The sequence below is a fragment of the Mixophyes fleayi genome, chromosome 5, assembly GCF_038048845.1.
Source record: "Mixophyes fleayi isolate aMixFle1 chromosome 5, aMixFle1.hap1, whole genome shotgun sequence".
NCBI classification, from domain to species: domain Eukaryota; kingdom Metazoa; phylum Chordata; class Amphibia; order Anura; family Limnodynastidae; genus Mixophyes; species Mixophyes fleayi.
This window is the reverse complement of record NC_134406.1, coordinates 6,924,877-6,950,973: the sequence shown is the minus strand read 5'-3', so window position 1 is coordinate 6,950,973 and position 26,097 is coordinate 6,924,877. Positions and strand designations below refer to the sequence as shown.

The following is a 26,097-nucleotide window of genomic DNA, read 5'->3' as shown; positions in this document are numbered from 1 at the left end:
ATTCATCCTGTTTACAATCATAATTTGGGGTCGCACTTGCAATTATGATTATTACCTATTTGTGAGATTATAGTTACCAAGCGTTGGTTCAAGTAAAAAAAAAAAATCTTAACTGTAACATATTTGCTTTGCAAGAGCTACAACAGCACAATTGCTAATTTGATTTTTGTTTTATTGTTAAACTGTGTCTGTGTGTACCGTATTTATGTTGGCGGACATAGAACAACCATTGTGCTGATGTTGTGGGAGACAGTGGCTGGTCCACTTTTGTGATTATATCAGTGTGGGAAGGGATCCATGTGACAGGGGCAGTGACATGATGTGAGGAGGGGAGTGGAGGCAGCAGGAAGTCACAGACAGAGTTATATAGTGGAAGGAGCAGGGTCCCCCAGCAGCACAGAGTATATCAGGAGCTGAGTGATGTGTTAGTGAGGACAGGGCTGCATGTGACAGAGGCAGTGACATGATGTGAGGAGGGGAATGGAGGCAGCAGGAAGTCACAGACTGAGAGTTATATAGTGGAAGGAGCAGGGTCCCCAGCAGCACAGTGTATTTCAGGAGATTAGTTATGTGTTAGTGAGGACAGGGTTTGCAATGTGACAGGGGCAGTGACATGATGTGAGGAGGGGATTTGAGGCAGCAGGAAGTCAAAGATTGCATTATATAATAGAAGTAGCAGAATCCCACAGCACAGCACAGACTGGAGATTTGAGGTTCCTGACAAATTGATGCAGGAATATTGAGGTTTCAAATAAAGTTGAATATTTTATTATAATGAAATTACACTGCAGCAGAACTGAAACATTTTACAAATGTCCTGTTTATTGCCTAAAACTTCAGGCTGATAATAGAGACGACTTTGCGTTAATCTAGGCAACAAGAGTACATACAGTGTTATGATATAGGAACTTACTGGCCCATTAATATAGGTTCTCAGTTATAAGAACAAAGTACACATTAGCTGATTATCAACATTTAATGTTGCAATGATTTAAATTTGTAAAACAATATACTTTAACATACTGTGATTAATCCTGGCTACACAGAAATATCAATATCAAAATAAAACAAGATGATGATGATGATGATATCACCGATGGCATCTCTTGATAGGCTCACCCTCACGGCTTGTGTGTCACCTTCCAATTAAAATGTGATGCCACACGAGAGATCCACAGTGTGTGCCAAAGTGGATGGTGACCCAGAATACTGCAACAATCATCAAATCACTCAGAGGCAATGGTCATAGCAACAGATTTAATATAAGCAGTGGGAACAGTCACAGGAATACATTTCTTGTAGAAGAACACACATGAAATATTTCAGTGTGGAAACCAATATCTTCTTGCACAAACATTAATGCAAAGGCAAAGCTGCCACTTCCACCAGCCACAGAGATGGAACGGTTTCCGAGGCCAAGAATATCATCATCATCTATTTATATAGCGCCACTAATTCCGCAGCGCGGTACAGAGAACTCATTCACATCAATCACTGAACCATTGGAGCTTACAGTCTAAATTTCCTAACATACACACACACAGGCAGACAGACACTAAGGTCAATATTGATAGCAGCCAATTAACCTACTAGTATGTTTTTTTGGAGTGTGGAAGGAAACCGGAGCACCTGGAGGAAACCCACACAAACACGGGGAGAACATACAAACTCCACACAGATAAGGCAATGGTCGGTAATCAACTCTTGACCCCGGGCTGTGAGGCAGAAGTGCTAACCACTAGGCCACTGTGCTGCCCAAGAATAATCACTGTATTAATATTCATGACATTCCCATCATTCATCTAAAACATCAGTCTGGACACAAAAGATGTCTCATGGTCATGCTCTATATTTTTGCAACATTATTGTGGGCCATCCGTAGAATAGGCTTCATAACTTTTTTGCACAAGTCCTGTTTTCCTCCTTAAATTGTAGAAGATCGAGTCATTTAATCATTCAATAATGAACCATAGGTCACAAAGCCGAATGACAGAGGGGTTCATGGCTTAGAATAAGAATAAGAATCTGTGACCGAGGTGCTGAATGTGAAATCAGCTGATGAATTGGGCAGGAAAGAGAAAATACCATAATCTATCCCAGTGTGACCCAATGTATAAATCGATGAGGAACATGTAGAAGAGACACAAAAGCCTTCAGGGCGTTGCTTTAATCCGGTAATATTTGAAGTACAATTTTGGAGTCGAAATGAGACCAACTCCCAATAGGCAATATGGTTTATTCAAAAGTGATTGGTATCTATTTATACACATACTGCAGATATACACTAAAGCTCAGGAATGGACACCGGTCATGGATCATCTGTAAACCTGGAAGAGATGAAGGTTAACCTGGTTGTTCTATTACAGACTAACACACACTGGAAATGTGTTCTATTTCTAACCTGGAGACTTCATCTGGGAGATTGATTTTAGAGGTTTCCTGGGAAACAGAAAATGCGCTTTATTCAGGTGATTCAGAGTAACCCAACAATGTAATATGACAAAACACCGCAATTCAGCCCCGTAACACACAGGAGACAAGATTTCTAGGTGATTTGTAACATATTAGATTTAGTGTGTTTAGCGATCCCTGAATCCTGAGCAAACTTTTGCAGTTTATTCTCAAATTTAACGTGTTTCTTCTCTTTAGATAGAACGCCTGTATAATGTTGTATACTTGCTGTACATAAAAGTGTAAAATTGTAATTACAAAGTAGTTATATTCCTAAACTGATCTGCAGGACTGAACTATTTGGAGAGCTTTAAATAAAATATTACATTTCGAATTGCATTTCTTTCAATGGCACCGTCACTTCTACTGTTACGTGCCGGTTTTGGTAATTGAACCACAGATATAGTACCTACCCATACATCAGCAACCGCGGCATAGTCAGTGAGATGAAAGCTCACTGCCGTATTATACCCCTTTGTCTAGTACACTATGCCGGGAAACAGCGACGAGACTCTGCTACAGAATTCTTCTAATAGAATTTCTATAACAATTCCTTTCTAATTTTAAAACCGAAGAACTGTATTATTTCAGCATTTTCCTGGGTTCATGCAAAAGATGAGTTGCACTATGTGGGGGGAATGAAACACCAAACAATGATACATCAAAAGGTATTATCAAGTCAGTGCTACCCATAATAAATAGAGAATGTTACTGTCCAAAACAGACCATGTAAAAGGTTCCCTTCAATTAAGTAAATGTGAGGAGATAGGAGAGTCTGCACCCGTGAAATAAGGGATAAGCCTGCTGGACCCCCCTTCTTGCCCAAAGTGTGCTTAAAATTGTTTGACCATGTGTGCACGTATTTTACATCTATTAGATATTTTTAACTGATGCCAGGTGGTGTTCGTAAATATATCGGTATCCTTAATACTAGAGTCTGTAATGCAGTAACTGTATTGTGATATTACACACACAGAAATCCCATGATAATTAGTCTTTAGGTAGCAGCCAATGTGTTATCTTTATCAGACAATCCAACGGTGGAAGCATTTGCGAGTGAGTTGAAGACTGGGGGAAGGTTGAGGAATCCCCTAGTGAGAGAAGATTTTTTTAAGTGAGACACAGAATGCAGAAAGAGCTGCTGCAGGCTAACTAGGAGTCTACTCCCGATGTACTGGTCTAGTGTTGAAGCTTCCCCAAACGCTTTCATTATGGACCTGCTAAAAGCAGGAGGATCCTGAGCTCAGTCCCTACAACGTTGGTAGAGGAATGCAGTGTGGCTCAGCAGCTGGGATTGCACATCAAAGTGTTTAAGACAAAGACGCTGGAGGTGTATAGGAGTTTGTAGTTTGGTGAAGCCCCTGGTATTGCTGCATTTTTGGTATAATTGCATGCTGTGTGCTTTTAAAAAATAATAAAAGGGTGTGTCTTTCCCCCAACATTTGCCATGGTAATTTATTTAACCAATGTCGAGGTACCATTATCCCGGTATCCACACAAGTAGAGGCTTAATTTCAGCTCCTAGACGGTAGATCAAAAGCAATGAGGTTCAAGATCTATAAAATTCCTGAGTATACGCACTTACAATTCTTCCACGGGCATAACAGTACAGAGTGAAATGACACAGGGCGCATACTTGGATATTGAATATCTGCTTTCTACGTGGCTCAGGGCTTCCATAATCCCCAGAGTGCTCTATATCTGCGTTAATTGTATCTACAAATAAGGGTTTTCCCACTTTATCAATTGCTGAGAAGTTACCCAGAGAGGACTGAATGTGCTCAGAGTCTAGCACACTTATAAGTGGTGTATAGTTTATCATTTTATAGATCTTAAACCTTTGTGCACTTGATCTATTGGGGAAATGAAACATATCGGAAACTAGTTGTGTAGTTTTGGCATAATTACCCATTTTTATCCAAAATGCTGCAATCAGTGCAGACTCACCTACTTGGAACCAAGTGTGATATGAGCCATGTTCTTCCTATACTGCCTATGCAAATGCCTGTAAACGGGGCTTGTTAGGAAGGAAACCAATAAATGTTAATTAAATGTTAAGGGTTATATGCACTTTATAACTGATAACAGGACCACAGTTTGTTTTCACACAAAGTAATTGATGTAATAAATATTAGAAACCCTTAAAATTGTCACATATGTGGCCTCAAGTAGCTAATATTGCCTCAGAGTATTCCGTGCAAACGCTCATTTGTAAAACACGCGTGCATAGCGCCCGGGGTTGATAGCGACACCCCAACAATAGGGAGGTGCCAGCACTGCATCATTTCTGCAGTTTCCGCATGCCAGACCGTGCGCTGCCACAAAGGCCACCGTTAGCGATCTGCCCACCAGTGCACAGGTGCGACGGGCATGTGACTTACCGTGGTATGTATGTACACATACACACGATAGGCATCTCCCTGGAACAGGCAAACTCGTTTTTGGGAGATGTTCAAAGCAGTAAAATATTATTATTATAAAATACAGGATAGCCAAATGATCCCCAAAACGCTGCTTAAGATGCGCTTCATCGGAGAAACCTCATTAAAAAGAAATAAGAGGAGGAATTTCACATTGTTCAGCAACTTCGTTTCATTTAATAAACAAGAGCAGAAAGACATTTCATTATTGTAATTATTAGTACACCCTGGGTGGCTTCCCCTTGTAGACTACACAAGTTAATTACAGAGAAGAGAGAGGCGATGCTCTGGGCTCCCGATGGTGGACAGACAACAATGACTTATGTCATGATATTATCTCTTAGCACTAAGTATTTATAGGCCTCTGGGTGTCGCCAGATGAGCGCAGGAAACCGTAAATGTCCCCGCGAGGAGTTGCGTTGCCGAGCACTTACTAACAGTGTACAGCGAATATATTATAGATAATCTACATGTCCCAGCCACATATCATATACAAGATACACAAACTGTGGAAGGATTTTCAAGGTCAGTTTCCCATACTATAGAAGAGAGAGGGACAAGTTTTAATGCACAGGTCAAAATGTATCCAAGTTATGTTACAATTAGGGGGAAACTCAAGAGGTGACACGGAGACGCATCATGTCAGAGATTGTACTCAAACCTCTGCTCATTTCCCCTTGTATCCCATAGAGATACAATAAAAAAAAATAATAAGTGGAGATTTCTGTACTATATCGGTGGGAGATAGAGGTGATGTCTGGCGGCATCTTGCAGTCAAATGAATCCCCCCCCCCCTTAGTGACAAATATATAACGTAATGTAGCTCAAATACAAATAGGTTCAAGAATTAAGACTTTTCGGTTTTATCAAAGTGGCATAAAATGACAAACACTCCAGTAATCAGATATTTTGTTACTAAGTGAACATAACCTATAATCTGTTCTATTCTGGCTGGGGGGCAGGGGGGTGTACCACCTTACACATAGCAAAGCTGGAAAGGCCAATTCCACATTTGACAAACTCTTTATAAAGAAAACTTGTAGGCCGCATCTATTTTAGTAACGGCTAAAGACAATTTCCCTTTATTAAGTCTATAGCCAGAGTGTGGGTAACACCCGCAGAGCTGCATTCGCCTTATGAATCAATAGGGGACAATTTCCCCTATATGTAGGGCATTAATAGGATTTATTATATGAGAAGTCATGCCCCTCCCTCATTCTGATTGGCTAGTCCCGGTTGGCCTCGTCCACGGGCCCCGATTGCCCCCACAGCCTTTGATCAGTGTTTTGGCAATTTAAAGGTATGCTTATGCTGCTAGGAGGTGCGAATGCCCCGATCACCAATGGATCCGCCACTGATAAGGGTTCCTGCACTTTGGATGGTGGCTATCCATTGTAAAGAAAAACGATCCCCGACTACAGGAAGTGGAAGATTTATGTCCACCAAGATCTCAGGATGTTATGTGATGGCAGAGGGGACTTGTAGACAAAGCTCAGAGGGGCGCTCCAAAGTCTATCTGCTCAATAAATAATGTGTCATGTAACTGTGGTTGCCATGGTAGTTCAGACTTGGGAATTAATAGCAGCCTGAAGAAAAACAAAATGAAAAATATAAATCCCAACATTCTTCTGATAGCCTGCCACAGTGATTTATGTTAAGGACACCTTTTCCATGAAATAGCTGCTTAAATAACCCTGGTGTCACTTTTCTTTGCAAGAGACTATAACTGCAACTCGGTGGCAGAAACTCAGATCCCGCAAATAAAACCAGAGACAACAAAACTTTTGATGCAAACTTTTAAAACAAATGTGGCTATGGCTTGTGCGTGTCTGGGGGAACCTTGTCCTAATTAGGGACAATTGTTATATGAGCCCCAAGCAATTTGTCTGAGTATCCCAGTGGTTTGGGGCAGAATACGGCAGCGTGCGGTGAACAATTAATTTCTCGGTAAATAGAGCTGTTCTGACTTTCAATACAGCCCAGCTCACACTCTGCTAGAGCACATAAACAATTGCAATTCAACCTCAGACTCTGCAAGTTATAGCAACGGAAGGATTCTCAGAGCTGACGATTGACGCACCCTTCAAAATACAAAGTGAAGTAATTGCCACCCGCTGATTGTGTCTGAATAAATTGTGGATCCTGCAATTGCTCAATCACAGACATGAAAACAAATGATTAGACCAGCAGGCACATTACAAGTGACCTAAACCCTGGGATACAGGAATTACAGAGAGGGAGAGTGAAGCACATAGCAGGGAGGATGAATTATGTGTGTGTAAGTGATATTATATCATACTACAGCTAATGCACAAGTAAGAAAGGTCACAAGCTGATTGACACATACAATGTGCCGGCAGGACTATCACTTATTGCCTGCAATCTATGGATATATATTTGCACTTCTATAGTGTCAAAAATTGATTAATCTATTTAAAATGAGTGAGGAAAAGCAATGGAAAAGCATCATATACATTGGTAGAAACTATTTGTTCAATCAAGTTCAATAAAGGAAAAGTATATAGACATCGGTTTATACTATGAGTCTGTGCAGGCCGTACTTTTAAAGATAACCCCCCTCCCCTAATAAGTATATTACACTTATACCAACCAAATGGGGCACAGAACTTACCCAGAGCAGCAGCACCATAGATATGTAAGTGTCCAGGCATTGCTAAATACAAATTATAGAGGAAATCTCATCTAATTTACATTAATTCTGTTATATTGTTTCAGGTCCTCATTGTGTTATCAGTATATTCCAGTGTCATAGACCCTTCACTTGCCTCAGGTACCCTGGATCAAGCCCTTCTTTGTCTCCCTAGCTTTCTGCACCAAATATCCAAAACTAACAATGGTTACTAGAGTATAAGCAATTAAAACATTTGTCTATTCAGAATGTGCAATGGAAACATATATGAATTTTATATCCTCTCTCCAGAAATCTTTCTCTGTATTTTTTTTTTTTTTTTAAAGCGATCATATCATGGAAGAGAAACAGAATTAGTAGGTGAATTAACCCTGTGTATTAGTAGACAGTCTGTGATCTCATGCAGCATTCTGGGGAGGGGAGGGGAGGCTGCTCTCTTCCTCCTCTGCCTGTGATCTGGCTGGAACAGTGCAGTATGTTTGTTAGCAGCGAACAGAGCTGTTCCCGTGTCTTCCTGGTGGTGGCGCTGTGCACTCTCCTTTGTCTGTGCAGATGAATTGAGTCAGCTGGATAGTGCAGGCATTCTCCCACAATGCTGGGTTACCTGGAAGCCCGGACTCCCCCTCCTGTGTGTGGGGCTGCACAGCTCTCATTACAGCGTATTAGTCCTCTCCTCTTTGCAGAGGGTCCTCTGCACGGACTGCAGCTAAATGGAGACATTGCACGCTGCTCTGATCAGTATGTGCAGGATTCACAGGTCTCTCGCATTGATTCGGTTGAAGACACTGCAGACAAATCATTGTCTTTGCATAGAAAGTATCAGCTTTGCAAGGCTTCCTGACGATGGTATACTGCAATGTAACTTCATTCAAAAGCAGAATAAATGTAATTTATTCTTATTGAAGGCTGAATCCAATATTCCCTTAGTTCAGTATTTAGTTATTCACCTTCCAAGATCCTACATTTCACTTAAACAGTAGAATAGTGTGAGGTCTCTTACTCCAGCAGCCAATGACTGAGCCCATACAGTCACTTGTTACAATGTAACATCTCTCCAGACTAACACTTCAGATAAAAGATACATATGCAATGTGTATATTTTATTAAACAGGAGATCTAGTACATATATGGTGGGTTGGGCGAGTAATAAAGTGAAACAGCCACATTTAAAAGTACATTAAATTAATAAATTGCTTATTTTGAAGAGGTCTTATTGCTAAGTAAATAAGAGTTTCTCCTCTAAAGTCAGTTGTGTGATCAATAGCTCCAGCTCAGTACATGTTTCAGTGCCATTGACACACTGACATTGTATCAATCCTGGATCAATGTGCAGAATGTTAATATATAGGGCAGAGTCACAGGAGCTGAAAAACCCCAGAACAATGCAGTATTTAACCTCTACAGTTACCTGTCTATTATAATCTGTGCACATCACAGTCATAAGCTATGGGAGCATCGCTGAATCACACCGCTGGGGTCATGGGTTCAAATCCAACCAGGGCCTACGACAAAAATGTTCACTATGTGGTAGATCATTTAGATAATTTTAAGCATTGGTGCAGGGACCGATGTGAATGACTACATAGGACAGCAACTGAGCGAGTCAAGATGGCTGCCTCGCCTTCTGCAAAATATGTAAAGAGCTTTGAGCCCTATTGGAAGAAAAGCGCTATATAAATACAATTAGAATTTCCATGCTGTTATCAGACACGACGGCAGTTCGTTCCCACCAGCCACGCTGATTGCACAGGGTGCCAGTGGGGGCACACGGGGAAGTGAAAGGATTTGCAGGATTGCGTTTGTGAAGACTATGATTTGTGCATGGCACAGATAAGGAGTAAAGGAGAGATAAACAGGGGGGAGTTAAATGACAAGCTCGCTGGCCAGAGGAGTGCTGCGTAAGCACATGTTTTTTCTGCTCTGTTGGCTTTTGAATAGATTTACCAGAAAATTGATTTATTTTCTAATTTTACTAGTAAAAGGTGCGTATATTGGTGCAGCAAAGGCACCACATTAATCATTTTGCTTAACATTTGCATAAAATTGTATAACGGTAATAATGAAGTTGTAGGAACCATGGGGGATGGGCCATATATACGGTACAAACCTCCAATGTGAGATGCACTGTCTGGATGTATTCCATTCACAGCCAGATGAATACATTTATACTATAGTGCTTTGGATGTTCTCTTCTATTCCAGTACAAATGCAACACTGTTGATGGAAACCTTACAATGTGCTATTTGTGTAAACAGCGAGGCCAGACACGATATCACAGATATATACATGTATGGCGGTTCTTCCATTAGTTACAGTTTTACCAAGGTGTAAACACGCAGGTAACAGAGTCAATGCAGACATCTCACTACAAACTCAAGATTTGCCAAAAAGAGCAATTGGTCTGTGATCCAACAATGATCGTACATGTAGCCAGAAAGAAGAATGCTTTGTTCACACATGCCCCAAAATGTTATATTATTTTATGTGTGTGGTGAAATTCTACCTCCTCCATCATCAGCAGAAGATAAGATCCCACAACCATTAAGGTGTGGATAATGCTGTGATTTTGAAGGTCAATTAAGGCCATGTTAGAGTGCAAATTACAGCACAAAGACACAGCCAAACCCGATGAACATGAGAAAAGGAGATATCAATTGTCTGTCAGGATGACAGTAAATTCAACAATGCCATTCGTGCCCTGCCGTATACGACCATTAGGATTGGGCAACACACAAACTTAAGCAACAGGCTATATGGTTTCTGATTAGGACAAACAGGTCATATAGCACAGCAAAGCTGGTCAACTTTCTCCCACTTCACACTTACTAGGACATTGTTGAGTGTCTGTGTGTGAATGACCAATCTGTACAGGGCTGTTTCTCTAGCAGATTGCAGTCGATCAGACAAGGGCTAGGGAGTCGAAAGAAATTTTGGGTAAAGTCGGAAAAAAAAATGACCGACTCAGCTACAAAATAAAAATGCAAATTGGCGGGAGGAGAAAGACAAGAAAAACAAAACAGATAAAAACAAAGATAAGCAAAGAAGTGCAAGGCTGTTCTGTTATTGAAAGCAATAGGGGTAAGTAGCCGCAAATATTCTTTTGGCAGATATTTATGTAGACCCAATGAACCGGATTCTGCAGGATGATCAACAGCTGGCAAAAGGGAAAGATGAAACATTGGTAAGCACAAGGAAGAAAGAAAAATATGATGGTTCTCTGACTTCCTTTGTAACAAAAGTTCAAGCTTTATTAGTATGTTTAAAAAGTATAGAATTCCATTATCTTACTGCATTAGCAATTGTAGCGAAATATTTTAAAACATGTTACAGTGAATAAAGTACAAAGGTACAATAAAAATGTAGTATCAAAGTGCTAAGCTTCGCTATTGTGTTTAATTTGTCATTAAATTCTATATATTCTGAATTCAGTCTCCTGTCTTTATACAACAGTCCTAACTACTCTTAAGTTTCTTCTTTTAATATAATGGATCACAATTATAGTGATTGATGGAAAAAATCAGTTATAACCGACTAGATCATGATAGATAATTCACAAATGGATCATTCCCTTTATGTGAAGCATAATACTTCTTATGGTTCTTATAATAGCTAGATCATTGCAATTTATCAATGGATATGCATATTATGGGGCTACTAAGTAACCTCCATATAGTTACAATGTAGAAAGAACCCTCTCAGGGATGTTACTCCCTTTCAGTTTCTCATTCATTCATTGGTCATGCATTCATACTTTATAAATAGCCATGTATGGCTTGTTCAGCCTCTCATGTATATTAATTTGTAATCAGATTCTTTTTCAGCTCAAGAACTAATATTCATTTCTAAGTAGACAAGGAGTAATTCTATAGCGAGGTAATCCGACGCGCGTTTCACTAACACGCTTTATGAAGGCCTTGATTATGTATAAATATGAACTTAGCGCTGTGGGCTTTATACTTTATTGAAAAGGGAAAGATGTTCTGTTTGAGGTAGCAGTTAGGATGAATGGGTCGCAGGAAGGTCAGGAGGAGGAAGCAGCTAGTGCTGCCACCATGTCTTCACCCTCATCAACTAAAGATGAATTTGATTTTGACCAATATTTGGATCACAGAGAGAATACAAAGAATCGCCACTTAGAAATGGATACATTACAACCCATAGAGGACAAATTGAATATATTTCAATGAAATTTCTCATTTGCAGTAAAAGAAATAGAAAGATTTGATTATTCATCAAAACTAACAGTGAAAGAAGTGAGTTCCCTTCTATCCAGAAACTGTCAGAGATGTTGCGCTGACGGTTACTGCTTTGCCACTGACCCAGTGTGGAGAGGTTGTTCTCTGCTCTTAGAATAATTAGATCAGATATGAAGGAGGATCTGACTGAGGTTATTCATTTCCTGAGGACTATTTTCATCTCACAGGAGTTTTTTTCGGGCATTTTCCTCAAGTAAATATGTTTTGCGGTCTAATAGTCCTATAGAGATAATGTTGATTAAAGAGATATCCTATTTTTCTGTAATTATTCCATTTTCTATAAGATTTACTATACACAGTAGAGCAGTAGTTACATATTTATATGAAAGCATTTGGTAATATAATTATACGTTTGTTAGCAGAGGACAGCTTATATGATCTTGTTCTGTTAATCTTACATTTTATATATTTCTTTAGATTTAAGGTATATTCTGTGTTTCTGTTAAAAACTGTTTTTTTATTCATTAAATTTATTAAATGCATCGTTTACTTTCATAGGAATTTAGCAATCAAAACTTGTTGATTACACAAAGTGAAGTGACCAACTCTTTGCATACATTTCCTCCATTCCAGACGCATTGTTTAACTGGACTCAAGGACAATTCCAAGTCAGCGCTAATTTCAGGAGCAGACAAATATCTGCCAAAATAAATGGGTCACATTCATGGACTGAATATATACAGCTGTGTGCTACGTTTTTAGCTGACTCCAAGTGAAGAAAAGGTATAAACAAATCTATATTTATCTTTTAAATGATTATAGAAGAAATATAGACATATTGGTGTGTTGCCTTAATGAGGGGCTCATCTCAAGACACCCTATATATGCTGCCCTTAGCAAAAGTTCCAAGATGACCATTTGTGCAGATGTGTGTGGCTTATTAGTTCATGTCTGACCAGTTGGCTCTACAGGGAGAGTTTAAAAAGTTACCAGCCTATATGGAAGAGCAAAGTGGGCACAGAGGGCAAGGGTGTTGTTCAACACGGTGCCTGAATGACCAAATCTGTGACCACCCACATGTGCATTTAATCTGTTCACATGAGACAACTAACAGAGAAATATCACAAGATAAAGCTCCTGTCTGACCATTCCTACCATGGAACAGACAGTAATCTGTGTGCTGCAAGTGAATGTGACTTGTTCTTAAGCCCATATGGACAGAGACTGATTTGGCAAGCGGAATGAGCGATTCTGGTCTTTGACAAAATGCATGTAAAATGATTAGTAAATCCGTCAATTGATACGGACAGAGGAGATGGTTTCGGCTGCCAGAGGTTCCATTAACAAGATGTAAGCACAGCAGACACAAAGCACTCTGGGAGAATTGCTTGTTCACCTCCCACTTACCTTCTACTGCTTCGTTTTCAGGAATACAATCATCTCATAAAACAGGCGGCCAATTCTATTTATAGCCTTTTAATAAGCATATAAAAAGCAAGCTTAATTTCCAAATCACTTGCCTCAGACCCACAGCGACCCAGAGCTTCATCTAAACATCCTCCGGTGCTCTCCAGGATATTGCATTCCTGGCAGGCACATTCAAATGCGGACTGGCCCTTGTCATTTATAAGTAACAACGCTTTCAAAGGCGATCTATACAGCGTTTTATTGCGGCCACCCATCCCGTCCGTAGCACACTAATGTGTGACAGGGCTGAGGGCACACCTGGGAAGTAGAGAAACCGGGGAGGACAGGACGACAGCAGAGAAGACATTTACAGTAATTCTGCTGGAAGCGGCTGCTTGTACAGAGGCTGAGGGATCTGAACATTCATCCTCTCCAAGTTCTGTACACAAAGATGCAGAAAATATGTAAAACTTTCCTAGCAAAGGCTAATCTGTGTAATAGCACTCTCTGGCTTTTCGTCAGTTGTGGAACTACAAATTCCAGGAGGCCTTGCCAACTTTCCATTGCCTTCCACCTACCTTCCTTTTTAAAATCTAAACCATTTTAACCTGCAACTTGCTGGGTCTTGTAGTTCCACAGTAATTGAAGACCTGGATTGTCCATCTCTACATTCAAGTATAACAGGAATATGACCCGTTATTCTTGTGTGAATATCATTCCTCTAATTAACAATTACTACAGGGTTAAGATGATGAAGCCTGAAGTTATGCCAACCATCCAGTACAGACAGGGAATCTTTGTGATGAGGTGATGACAATGACAGGGGATAATTAGGGTATGGCCAGAGGAGTATGTATTTGGTTGCTGGAGCAGACTTGTGTGTAAGGGATATTTTCAGCTGAACAACAAGCTAGCTGCAGGTTTCCGAGCCCACACAGATTGGCAGAACATGATCGACACTGAGGGAATTTCAGGTGCTCTGTAACTGAACCTCCTACATGCTGTTTACTCCAAACGCTGCAGCGCAGGGTGTAAAAAACACAGAGCCTGCTTATCCCTTACTGCTCTGACGAGTAGGCCAGGCTACATGGAACATTAATGCACAAATATATTTTACTGTGTGAATGTTTACATTTATAATGTTTTTATATGTGGTAAGCATTGTGATCCAGATTTCTTCCCATCATTCTATACATTAACCCAGATTAATGTATATTCAACAATTCCCGTACATGACAGATGTATTATCTACAGCAATACAAGATATTGTGCTGTAATACTGCCAGTAGCTTTAGGCTCAGACCGGCTCCAGTCTTACAATACAGTAACTGGGAGGCAGAATGTACATAATAATGAACAAAATCAAAGCGTACAGCCAAATACATACACTACATGGACAAAAGTATTCGGACGCTTGACCATTACACCAACAGGGACTGTAATGACATTGTGTTCAAATACATATACTTTAATATGGAGATAGTCTCCCCTTTGCAGTGATAACAGCTTCCACTCTTCTTGGAAGGCTTTCCACAAGATGTTGGAGTATTTCTGTGGGAATTTGTGCCCATTCATCCTGTAGAGCATTTATGAGGTCAGACACTGATGTTGGATGAGAAGGCCTGGATCACAATCTCCGTTTCAGTTCATCCCAAAGGTATTCGATGGGGTTGAGGTCAGGGCTCTATGCGGCCCAGTCAAGTTCTTCCACACCAAACTCATCCAACCATGTCTTTGTAGTCCTTGCTTTGGGGCACAGTTATTTTGGAATAGAAAAGGGCCTTCCCCAAATCATTGCCACAAAGTTTGAAGCATAGCATTGTCCAAAATGACTTGGTATGCCGAAGCATTAAGATTGCCCTTCACTGGAGATAAAGGGCCTAGCCCAAACACTTAAAAAAAGACCCATGCCATCATCCCTCCTCCACCAAACTTCACAGTTAGCATAATGCAGTCAAGCAGGAAACGTTCTCCCGGCATCCACCAAACCCAGACTCACGCACCAGACTGCCGAACAGAGAAGTGTAGTTCATCACTCCACAGAACATGTTTCCACTGCTCCACAGTCCAGTGTCGGTGTGCTTTACACTTCGACGCTTGGCATTAGTCTTGGTAATGTGAGGCTTGCGTGCAGCTGCTCGGCCATGGAAACCCATCATCATTTATTTATATAGCGCCACTGATTCCGCAGCGCTGTACAGAGAACTCACTCACATCAGTCCCTGCCCCATTGGAGCTTACAGTCTAAATTCCCTAACATACACACACACCCCAGTGCTGTAAGGCAGAAGTGCTAACCACTTAGCCACCGTGCTGCCCATTTAATTCAATCCATTAAGCTTCTGCCGCATAGTTATTGCACTTGCATTAATGCCAGTGGAAGTTTGGAACTCTTCAGTTATGGAATCAGCAGTGTTGACGACTTTTACGCACCATGTTAGCTTCACTAACTGTCTTATTGCAAAGGTGGCATCCTATCACAGTACCACGCTTGAAGTCACTGAGCTCTCCAGAACGCCCCATTTTGTATCACACATGTTTGCAAATGGAGACTGCATGGCTAGGTGCTTGATTTTATACACCTCTGGCAATGGGGCTGATTAAAAAACCTCAATTCAATAATTAAATTGGTATGGTCAAAAAAAAATTTCCATATAGTGTATGTCTCTGAGAGGTCATTTTTATAGAAGACGTGCAAGGACTTAATAGCCAGTCCTTCATGAATTCTGTGTGATGAGAACATCACAACTGGTGTCTGTAAGAAATGATGTGGTTATCTAATTGATTAAGCCTAATCACATACATTAGTTTGTGTGTAGAGAATAGAGAGCAGACCTATTATAATGAAGATGGCCAAGTTCATCTTCCAACGTTTCATTACTAATAAAGAAATGTGTACTTATAAGAGTAGTTTGCCCATATAAATCTTCTTGTGTGGTGTACCATTTATTTCACTGTTTCAGTAACAAGATTACTGTAATTCTATAAGGAGGGAGAGCATGTCTGAGTACTCTCCATGGTAGGTATCGGATTCCTAAATAGAAGTCAATCAGGTCACTTTAAAGAAGCCTCCAGGACATTAATACATGCTATTATTGTGATAGACAGTAAGATTGCTTTAAAGAATATTAGCACTAACACGTGTGGACAAAATACTTCCATCAATCACAATGCAGGTCTGTTCGGGATCAGTTGCAATCAGAACTTGCAGAAATCATGGTTAGACAAAGATCACGATCTGACTGAGCTGATAACTGTGCCCATACGACTGGCCAGTATGGTTCATTTTATTATATACAACTAGCTAGACAGTCAACATGTACATAAACCCTACTAACCACATTAATAAGAAGCTACACCTGTGCCTGATTATTTGCACATAAAGACCAGAAACCCTTTCCTATGAATGGTGACTACAACCTGACAATACTGTTTCTGTGCGCGCTCTGGATGAGCTGAGAAGTAGGACAGAGATCTCTCATCTCCTCGGGTGGATGCTATCATATACTGGCTCCTATACTTCACCCTGATTACCTACACAGACTCATATGGGAGGAGGAGGCTTCATTCATTCACAATCAATAAATAAGATAATGTTGTACTTATGATGACATGCTCAAATAAAATGTTTACTATCTCAAAAGAAAAGAAAGATCAGTTTGGTAAACACTCCTATACTCACAGTATAAGTCAAGTTAGGCTTCATACCCACTGGCAGTTCTTAAATGTATTTGATCTTTTGTAGAATGTGTTTACATGCATAACAGGTCTGAGAATAACAATCATTGTTCCTAGCGTTATTACACCCTTTGTTTTCACGTCTGCATTTATTTTGCCCGTTCTCCCTGTTTTATGTATGTCCCAGTTTCCCTACTGTACAGCGCTGTGGGGACTTACAAGTCTACGATAATTACTATACTTGCGTTACATTCCACTACAATCTTTATTTCCTTCCTATGTGTTACATTTATATTCGTTCCCATGTTTTAGCGCACTGGAAAGGATAAAAAAAATACCCATATCAAACACAAATCAACTCATTGCACATGTATTTTAAATCTGCTAAATATTTCAAAATGCAGACATTAATCAAAGATTACATTAAAAAAAAATATTATTTTGTTGAAAGCTATACGTTTCACGATAGTTCTCTTATTAGTGAATTATATGTACACACGGAACAAAAACATGATCTACCAGAAACTTCTGAGTTATATCTTTGCATGTCATTTTGTTAATTGTTTTTATCTTGTGTATTTATTTTCTACATAAATCACACTTAATAAGTTCAGGTCTTTGTGTTCTTACAAATTCACAGGTCAGACTTAGCCTGGTTTTAAAATGCTACATAGTTGAAACAGTGGAGATCATTTGGTTTATGATAACTCTGGATCAGGGAAGATCATTTGGTTTCTGATAACTGTGAGGAAAGTAAATTATGATATATTAGTTTAAAGGGAGAACCAAAGTCCCCCTGAGTAAGACGGTCAGCTCTTCACAAAAAAAATTTGGTGGTGGCATAACTGGTAAGGCAACGTTTGGGATAGACAGGGAGAGTTTTAATCAGTTTTAAACAGGCCAGGTGGTGATTGTTGATAAACCCCTTTGTCACACACTTCATGCAGGCTCAAATGAGTTCTGGATCGTGACAAACTGGTATCGGCAGATTAAAGGTTGCTTAATTATACTCATTCAGTAAGTTCAAACACATACACAAGTATGAAACACTGTCAAGCGATGATCAATTAAATGATCAAACTCGGCTGAACGTGCATTGTTTTAAAAAAGTGGTGCGACACATATAGTAATATAACTTTTATCTCATCACAAATAATTATTGTGTGAGTGGGTACCTTAAAACGAATCCATTTACAAGAAGAAAGCAGATAAGAAAAGAAACACTATTCATTATGATTTGTGGTGCACTATGGTCGTTTTAGTTGTCAGGCATTGATAGGAGCCAGCGTTTAGTCACTGACTAAAGGTTTTCATGTCTCGACATCTCTTGGCTCCCGTTACATAAACCTTGACTGTGGTCGGTCCTGTTTTAAAGTAATCTGTCCCAGCAAGATGTGGTACACAGCTGTAAAGTGACTAGAGAATAACATGTGTTAAATATGATTTTTTGTTAAGGCCTCATAAGGCCTTTGTTCAGCCATTTTATTGTAACTTGTATAGAAATATTATTTGCTAGAAGAGATTATTCATTTTTCTGTTAACTTGCAGTTTTGCAATATGTGAGCCTATGGCCTTGAAGTTGAACTAATAGGGAACACCTGAAGAATGTAACCAGTTATGAAAACAATAATGAGCTTCATATCCAGCTGGTAGTATGGGAGCTGTATCCATGGTGCTACACATAGCATATCTCCAACTCCCCTTGAGATAAGAAATAATAGGCTCATCTGTCCTTAGAAGAGGGAGAAAAGTAAACACCTCAAGAATACGTGAGAAAGTTAATCAGTAGCGCTTCTCATAAACTAGTGGTATAAACTATTGTATGCATATGACGTAGGATTCATTTATTCAGTAGCCTATAAAAACCTGTATCTTTGTATCAATAAACTAGAGAATATTCCTTGTATACAGAACTTGGTCTGTGTCAATTCTCTCCAGCTGATTGAAGCGCTTCCAGATATACTTGACACCACAGGCAGACTTGGGTCAGAATTTCAGATCTAACAACTTGGAGGTCGCCACAGAGATTCGCTGTCCAGCAGGCTACAAGACAGACAACGGAGGTTTCCCAGCACATTGAACCCCAACATCCGCGGTCAGTAGATTTCTACTCGTTGGTCTTCCTAGTCTGGGTCACCTCATGTCTGTCTGAGGCACCTGACACGCGAATTTGTGAGTCTCAAGTATCATCTGATTAATATAATACAGTATTAACCCAATTTGTTTACTGTAATTGTATTGTTGATTAGATTTTTGAAAGATGATTGAATTTTGAGTGCATGTGTTTGTACCTATGTATGATGTATAAAGCATAAAAGTCACATAAGACATTGATCAAAGAAGCATGTAATGGAATAGAGGGATTTAGAGAGTTATTGTTTTGAACATTGAGTGAACATTTTAGACACCATCCCCAGAGGTATATCAAAGAAGGGAGATTCTGTAATCTGCCCAAATTGTGTAAGAGAGATTTCCAAAAGACCTTCGTCCCAGATACTGTCAAAGAAGCTATTTAGCACGGACATCCAGTACAAGGAGTCCACAGAACGGGACGTCCAGTGCAAGGACAACCCACAGAAACTAGATAAGAGTCCCGATTTGGACTCAACAGAATACTGTCAATACGAGTAATATAGATAGTAAACAAATGACAGCAGCTCCCTCATAGATATGATGCACAAAGACTTAAGGAAATGGGGGAGTAGAAGGTCTGCAGGGAATTTTTCAAGAAAGCGGGGATAGCCAAAGATATGTGTGGATGGAGAAACAAAGGTGTTGCAAGTGGTAATGTGACAAGAACAAAGGGGTATTGAGATCAAACCCCAAGAGATTGTTTGAGGTGGCACAGGAAAGTTAAGAGATCTGAAAAGTCGAAATATATGTGGATATGCTAAATGCATCGGAAGCTGAATAATGAATCAAGTAGGTTGTATATTATAAATGTATGTTTGATCCTGTGCAGCTGAATAAGTGAAATGTGCCCCTCCCTTATTCTGTGTAAAATGATTTCAGTGTGTTGAGATAAGAAGCACACTGTTTTTTGTTTTTTGACAATGTATGTAAAATTAAAAAAATGTGTCCGGAGTGCTGATTGATGATAACATGTTGAAGCTAACTTGTATTTAGTGTAATGCTGGGACTTGTAGTTCCACAGCAGTAGGCTGGAAGATGTCAGTTAAGTTTTCTTTCTCTGTATGTGAGTTTTGTCTCCGTCTTACTGCGTGTGAGAGAGATCCGTGATAATTCACATTGTTTGTTCTCTGTCTTAGTGCTCTATAAGGGAGATGTTTGATTTACTTTAAATCACAATGTTTGTCTGTCTTGTCCGTTTTTTACAAGAGACATGTTTCAAGGTTGAAAAAGTTGTACATTCATTGCTTAATGATAAGCTTTTAAAAAGATACAAAAGAAGTTTTAAAATGTTTGGTCCGATTGCACGGACAAGATTGTAAATAATGTACATTATCACTATAAGTACTAGTGTCAGAACAAAGCTGGCTGGGATCCAACAAGCCGTTTCTGTATTTGAACAAAATAATTTTGTTTCTGAAGTTCAGAAATATAGCTTTCTCTTTAATGAAGTTGAGAATTGTGGGAGTGAGCTTACATGCTGTTTTTATCTGTGTTAAAATGGCGCTGATGAATGTTCTCACAAATCAGGAGGGTTTGTTATGCCTTTAAAGAAATGTTACGAGATAAAATGTTGTCTGTGAGCGAGACTTAAGTGAATATATTTTTACTTTGAACACGAAAATCACAGAATCTAGAAATATGTGTGAATATTTGGTCACGGGAGAGAGATTTTGTTGAGAAAATGTTGAATGATTTACAGACACAATGTATTGTGTCTAACGAGAGTACTCTGATTTATGAGACAGTGCTGCTTTTAAAATGGTTGAATACTTGGAACCAAGATTCCAGATTGAATGTTTCTAAACCCGGAAATTTAATTAGTGTCATTTAAAAGGGCTGTACTAAGAGATGATAAGAAAGGAGTGGCTTTGAACACTCGCCCAGGTCTCGTCACTTTGACATTCTCTATTTGTGAAATTAGGGACTGCCCCTTTGAGGAAATCAAGGCATGGAACGCATAGCGTCACAGTTAAGCTTTTAGCAGCTGTTCACTGGTTACCTGATAACAGTATACACGCATGTTACAGTTACAGTAATTCCTAGTAAATAAATGTTAATCTCTATGCAAAAGTTTTTTTATTCACAGGTCTCCAGCTGCAAAGACCCATTAGGCAATCCAGATTGCATTGATTTAACTTCCAATGCACCATCTTTGCACCACAACAAACATAAGTATAAACTAATGAAGGATTTAAATAACGTAAACTCTTCTGAGTAATGATTACCTTGTTTTGGAAAGAGATATTAGAGTTTATGTGCTATTCGCATAGCAAATGCATGAACTAGGTGGTTTTTCTGTATGTGCAGAAAGCAAAAGGTTTTTATTTGTATCCTCATTACAGTTTTGAGTAAATCAGTGTTTGTAAAGACATTTACTGCCCTTATTTACTGTGCTATAATTGTCATATACTGTAAATAATTCTTTTTATTGTGGGTATGGTAATGCATTGATGGGAATTCTATATTTTTACAGAAATGAAAAAGATTTAAGACTTTAAGAGCAATTGTATGTGCTCCTGCATTAGCACTTCTGGATCATAGCAAGCCATTTATACTCTCCTCTGAGCAGAACCAAATGTTTAACCAATTTTAAGCTGAAATAACTTCAGCGCCAGCACTGGCTTTGCCAGATTATGACAAGCCTTTCACATTATTTTGTTATGAAGTCAGTGCACATGTACAAGGAGTACTGACACAAATACATGGTCGCAAGCTAAGGTCACTTGCATACTACTCTGCTTTAGTGCTTGAAAAGAGTATAGATATTGTGCTAGGACACCCAGTTACCTTAACGGTATCGTACGTTGTGACAGAAACCAAGCACAAGCAAAACATTTGTTACCGGCCAGATTTACTAAGTATGAAGATATACAGCACAAAGGACATTCCCTCCTATTGTGAAATGAGTGACATATAACACTTGCCGAGCGCACTGTGTATTTTCTTCCTCCCTTTCCTTTTTTATTAGAAGACAAAAAAAAAAAAAAAGGAAGCACAAGAGGCGCCAGAGCCTCTCATGTTCACAGATATATGTTAAGACCTTCAGACAAGGGGAATCTGAGTAAACTGTATTTTAAGTTTTTTAAAGGTCCAAGGGAGACCAGAGAGGGGAGTTCATTGATATTAGCAGGAGGAATATAGATTGCACGTTATTTTCCTTTGCTGTGCGCTGTAGATGTGTACTAGACTAGAAAGGAAAGCCAAGTTTGGAAGAACCAGACTCAGGCCCATAGTAATGTATAGATCATTATACATAATTAGAAAATTCTAATATGAAAGTTTAACCCAACCAAATAAAGAAAAGAGCAACCCATGACTACAGGGGTTTATACCCAATGCAGGAATGTGTTTGTGAGTATTGTGGCCCAACACATTATTATATACACTAATAGAACTGATGATGTGGCTTATTAACAGGTTATTTAAGCTAAGTGTTTCTCTTCCAGAAGAATTAAAGTTACCACATCTGTCTTAACCGTTGTACTGTACACTCCATCTAATGAGTGTAAACTTTGTGGAACTCAGAAACCAAGAACCTTTTCCTTGGATTCCACATGCTCCTTACTGAAGCCTATCCTAATGAAGTAGCACTGCTTACTCCCAGTAACGTTACACTTAAGCAGTGCACAATGTTGAATCCTGCTGCCTTATTGCAGCAAGTTTCAAAAGATGGGAGAAGTACCTGTATATATTGGGGTTACCCTAGGGATTTGGGGGAATTCCATTCCAGCTTGAACAGAAAGAAAGGAAAAAAAAAAAATGCAAACAAAATTTTTCTGAACATGATTGCATAGAACTAATGAAACAAGAATCTCTGGTTTTATCTCACATTAAAGATAAACCATTACCAGATGCAGACATCACTCTTTTTGTAGATGGTTCACACTATCACATAGATCCTGTCCCGTATACAGGGTGTGCTGTAACCACACACACAGAAATAGTGATTCAACAGACTCTACCGAGTCACATGTCAGCACAAGAAGCTGAACTAAAGGCCCTGACACTTGCATGCATATATGAAAAAGGACAAAGAGTAAATATTTACACTGATTCAAGTTATGCATTTGTAATTGCGCATGATTATGGCCCTGTATGGAAAAGTAGGGACCTTATGGGTTCAGCAAGCAAACCAGTCAATATGATGAACATACCAGGGCACTGTTCACTGCATTCCAGCTGTCCTCCAAACAGTGATGAAGGTGAAGACACACACAGAGATACTACCCCCGAAGCTAAGTGAAATAGACCAGGCCGCACGAGAAGCCGCCATAGCCCCAGTACCCCAAGGGGAGTCTATTTACATGGTGACCCCCTGACCCCTGTTTGACCAGAGCACACTCCAACTTATGGAAAGACAAGCAACAGAAAATAAGAAAAAAGACTTGGGCAATACATGGAGCACTAGAAGTGCAAGGAGTGGTGTAAAGGTCAGCGTTTGTGTCTGCCAAAAGTAGTTTATCCCATTATGGCCAATATAGCACACGAGAAAGTGCATCTGGGAAAAGATGCTATGGTTGTACTCACTAGCAGCTTATGGATAGTACCAGGGTTCGCCCAAGCAGCACAGTCGTTAGTGGCAGAATGCCTAGTCTGTGCACAAAGTAACCCGAGTAAGTCTGTCCTATGGAAAAGCACACCCCAGACATAATATCCCTATAAGAGGATACAGATAGACTTTATAACTTCCCAAATGCTCGGGCTTTGAGAATGTGCTTGTCTGTGTCAACTTCTTTAGTCACTGGCTGGAGACATGGCTGTATAGAAAAGCAAATGCTAAAGCATTAGCCAAGAAAATTGCGAATGAGGTAATCTGATGATATGGTGTACCAGAGGTCATTGTAAGTGACAGAGGGATACACTTTACGGGGCAAGGATTCCAGAAACTATCACACCCCCTACAGATCCCAAAGTTCAGGATGTATGGAGCGCCTTAATGGTACACTGAAATTGAAAATGCAGAAAATAATGGCTGAAACAGGTCTGCCATGGATCTCATGTTTACCTGCACTCAGTAAAAAAATACTGCTAGGAAAGACACAGGTTTAACACCATATGAGATATTGTTTGGCACAGCAAACAGAACAGGCTGTTATTTTCCATAGCAACTACACCATGTATATAGTGATTTGTTGAATTATGTTGCCTTATTATAGAAACAACTAACTGAAATACATGGTCAAATATTCTCCTCCATTGCAAACCCTAATTTTGATACAGGTACCCATAAACTGCACCCTGGGGGGCTGGGTGGTCGTGAGAAAGCACATCAGGAGAAGTCTTGAACCCAGATACAAGGGTCCTTATCAAGTCCTGTTAACGACTCCCATGGCAGTGAAAGTACAGGAAAGAGACACCTGGATTCACGCATAACACTGCAAAGTCTTCAAATCAGGGGAGTCTTGTTCTGATAAATAGAAATGACTGTCTCATTGTATTGATATGTCTTGCCAGAATAATTGTGACTGAAGTAGGGATTAAGGCCTCCCTAACCCAGTATGAAACAGACAGTTAAGTGACATATTGCCTATGCCACTGTGAGAAACATATGGGAAGGAGTGCTCAACAATTTGCACTCATAGTAGAGTAAACTCTGAAAATGTCTTTGTGCAGATGCATAACCTCATTGGTAAAGTTGTCAGTAATGATTCATGTTGGATATTGGAAATATTGGCATTAGTAGCAAATGGTTTTGCAATCCTGTTGATCGTATAGGTGATAATGAAACTAAATATATGGCTGATTAAGAAGTTACTGACACTTGATTGTTGTCTCTCCAAAAAGGGAACCACTGAAAATCCCGAACCTCTGATGATCACAGAAATTACTTCTGAAACCTGACCAGACTATGAGTGTCATGAATTATTTGGACTAGCAAAGCCAAAGAACTGCAGAGTTTGCAACAAGAAACTACTAAAGATTGAACAAAGGACATGCAAGGCCTGCAGAACTACAATAGACTCATTAACTACCTACTAAGAAACCATCTTTTAAGAAACCATCTTCTAAGAAACCATCTTTTCTAGACATGGACATTTGCCAAAATGCATCTCCTCATAAATCAAGTATGCATGTGGCCTCCTACATGTGTTAGGACAGGGAGGATCACAGGCTTATTAGTGGGGGATGAGTTGACAGATTCCTAAGGGGACCAACTCTATGCATGTGGCCTCCTACATGTGTATAAGTACCTGCTTATTAAGAATGTGGTTCTATAGATAGGATTAGGTAGGTAGGAGGAGAAAGGGTCGAAAATTGAATAAAAGATGGGAAATGTTAAATATGATTTTTTGTTAAGGCCTCATAAGGCCTTTGTTCAGCCATTTTATTGTAACTTGTATAGAAATATTATTTGCTAGAAGAGATTATTCATTTTTCTGTTAACTTGCAGTTTTGCAATATGTGAGCCTATGGCCTTGAAGTTGAACTAATAGGGAACACCTGAAGAATGTAACCAGTTATGAAAACAATAATGAGCTTCATATCCAGCTGGTAGTATGGGAGCTGTATCCATGGTGCTACACATAGCATATCTCCAACTCCCCTTGAGATAAGAAATAATAGGCTCATCTGTCCTTAGAAGAGGGAGAAAAGTAAACACCTCAAGAATACGTGAGAAAGTTAATCAGTAGCGCTTCTCATAAACTAGTGGTATAAACTATTGTATGCATATGACGTAGGATTCATTTATTCAGTAGCCTATAAAAACCTGTATCTTTGTATCAATAAACTAGAGAATATTCCTTGTATACAGAACTTGGTCTGTGTCAATTCTCTCCAGCTGATTGAAGCGCTTCCAGATATACTTGACACCACAGGCAGACTTGGGTCAGAATTTCAGATCTAACACATGTCTCTAACTTTTATATGGCCCAAATCGAGACAGAGTGCACGAGAAGGGTGTGTGGTCACACTACATTTGGGGGACATGGCCACGTCCCATCGGGGAGTGCCACATTACCTCCAGGGTACAGAGAAGTGTATGGAGCAATCTTAAACCACAATCTAGAAAGAAAACGTGCAAATTTAGACATCAGTGTAGAAAGCTTCTGATTTATAGATAAATAATAGTGCCTGAAATGATGTATTTTTACCCTGGTAATCGCACTCTATAGCACTTTCAGGAGCTTGTCAGATGTGTCATGCAGAAGAGTTTCCTGCA

General features: G+C 39.6%; 1 protein-coding gene and 1 long non-coding RNA gene across 5 annotated transcripts in view; one reads left to right on the top strand and one right to left on the bottom strand.

The window, feature by feature from the left end:
• Positions 1-26,097, bottom strand: part of TSNARE1 (t-SNARE domain containing 1) — a 235,091-nt gene that overhangs the window by 124,809 nt on the left and 84,185 nt on the right. The gene's annotated exons all lie outside the window — the stretch shown is intronic.
• On the top strand, positions 18,981-24,957 carry LOC142158054 (uncharacterized). The gene is made up of 2 exons (XR_012692717.1): positions 18,981-19,724; positions 21,022-24,957. It is a non-coding gene; the product is annotated as an uncharacterized LOC142158054 (long non-coding RNA).